Here is a 2,350-nt window from a genome sequence, read left to right on the forward strand (position 1 = left end):
TCCCTGGGGCCTTCTGAGTTCTGGGCCTCTCCTCCTGCCGGTCTGAGGGGAGGGCAGGCACAGGGCTGAGGCAGGAGCTGACCTCTGGCTAGTCAGTGCCTTGGGGCTGAGGAGGCCCTGCGCCCGGTCGGCAGGGCGCCCGCCCGGAGGAAATTGCTGCCTGTGATTTACGACCCTGAGGCCATGAACCTGCACAGGTTGTGCAAGGAGGCCTCCTGCATGCCCCTCCCCCACGCAGGAATGTGACCCTGGCCACCCCATCCTTCTGGAACTTCCCATGTGGGGGCCTGGCCTCCGTGGGGACCTGCAGCAGATGCAGCTCTCCTACCCCTGGGGCTACACTAACCTCATGGCTGCTTTATTTTGTCCTGTTTACCAAATTTCTTCTTGGCCGTTGTAAAGAATTAAAACGCTACAGAAAAACGTATTCCAGGAAGGGAACTGTCCCAACACCCCCCAGAGAGGGGCGGGGCATGTGACTACAGTATACAGATGTGTTGCTTTCTTGTCAAGGCAGGGCCTTCTGGCTCAGAGACCCCTTTCCGATCCAGAGCCACCCCACATTCGGCAGACCCCGCCCTTGGGCCTGGGCCTGCTCTCCTGAGCAGCTGCAAGGGAAGAGACGAGGCTGTCCATGAAAAGAAAATCACATTTTTCAAGTGTTGCTAATGAAAATCACTGGGGAGGGCTTGCCATTTGTGGGTGGGAGGGCAGAGTGGCAGAGGCTGCACGGGACGGGCTGAGGGGCTGCCCCAGTCCCAGGGGGTCACTGCCCCTCCCCAACTGCGGGGACAGGGATGGGGGCAGCAGGGGCATGGGCTTGGGTGATGGGGAGGACAGGGGCCAGAGAAGGGCTGAAATGAAGCCACGCCTCTCCCGGGAGCTGGAATCTGCCTCAGGCACAGAAGGGGAAGGAGAATGAAGGGTCTGAGGAGCCCTGGACCCCAGGACATCACAGGAAGGCTCAGCTGCAGGAGGCCAAGCTCCAGAGTGAGTCAGGCCTGAGTCTGACCTCAGGCTCTACCCCTTAGTCCTCTGTGAGCTGGTAGCCCCTGAGGCCCAGGGTCCTTATCTAGCGAGAGAGGAGCAGCTGCTCTGAGGGTCTGCAGTGAGGGACTGTCATAAGCGAGCAAATGGCCAATGTTTAAGTGCCAGGCACACGGGAGGGATTCAGCCAACACTACTTGCACCTCTCTTCCTAGTGCATGTTTTGTGTCCTCTTTGTCTGTCTGTCTGTCTAGCTGCCTCAATGACTCCAGGGGTCACATATGTTTGCACATCAGGGGAACACTTGGGCTGGGGACCTGGATGCACTAAATGGGTGAGATGCGAACAGAGAGGTGGTTCCCCAGGGAAGGCTGGCGGCTGAGACAGGACCTGCAAGAGCTCCTGTGCCTAAGGGGCCACAGAGTCACCAAGGAGGTCGAGGAGGCGTTCTGTGGCTGAGTCCAGTCCCCAGTGCATTCGTGGTCGAGGCAGCTTCCAGGGACTTGGCCCTGCAGTCAGGAGAACACGTTAGCTGGGCCAGAGGAAGGAGCTCCCGGGGTGCTTTCATGCTGTTAGATGGGACCAGCTTCCTGGGAGACTGTGGATAATATAGGGTGTCCCCTCAAAGATGTATACACACACTTTGGATAATTATAAGGGCAGTGTTTATTAAAATACAGTTCATTTTCAAAATTGAGCTGTCAGCTGTCACAGTGTATACATTTTGGGGGCCAGCCTGTACTTCACATTGGAGAGAGCTCAGCGCAGACTCCACACTTGATCCTCATTTTCTCTCATAATCAGTGCTTTGCAGCTGTCACCATGCAGGGCTTTTACCCAGTTACCTGGAGGCGAGCCCCAGATCCGTGGCTGTTTATGATGGTTTCTGGAAGCAGTGCCCACGCAGGTGGTGGGGATGAGCACTAATGATGAAGTCTTACTACTCAATGACAAGACCGGGTTGACTTCACTTCTGGAAGGTAGTGCTCTGTAAAAAAAAGTTAAGTCCAGCTAGTTCAGGTGTGGGCAACCTTTTTGTGAGTGCGTGCCAAAACCAGCAAAATCTCTGACTCAAAATTCTTCTGCGTGCCAACCCTAATTTTTTGAGAACATGTTACGCCTACTTGATATCTCTTAAGGTGTACGTATGTGAAGAACCTTGAAGAAATAATAAAATTCATTCAAGCGACAAAAACACAGTATATGATGATGAAAAATACATTTATTTTTTAATGTATACATGTACACTGATAGTCCGACAGAAAACTTTATGACTCCGTTTGATATTATCAGTGGGACTTCTGCTGCTGCATCACTGATGACAGAGATTTTACATCAGGTTTATATTTCATGACCTTCAGAG

The sequence above is a fragment of the Myotis brandtii genome, unplaced genomic scaffold (assembly GCF_000412655.1).
Source record: "Myotis brandtii unplaced genomic scaffold, ASM41265v1 scaffold488, whole genome shotgun sequence".
In the NCBI taxonomy this organism is placed as follows: domain Eukaryota; kingdom Metazoa; phylum Chordata; class Mammalia; order Chiroptera; family Vespertilionidae; genus Myotis; species Myotis brandtii.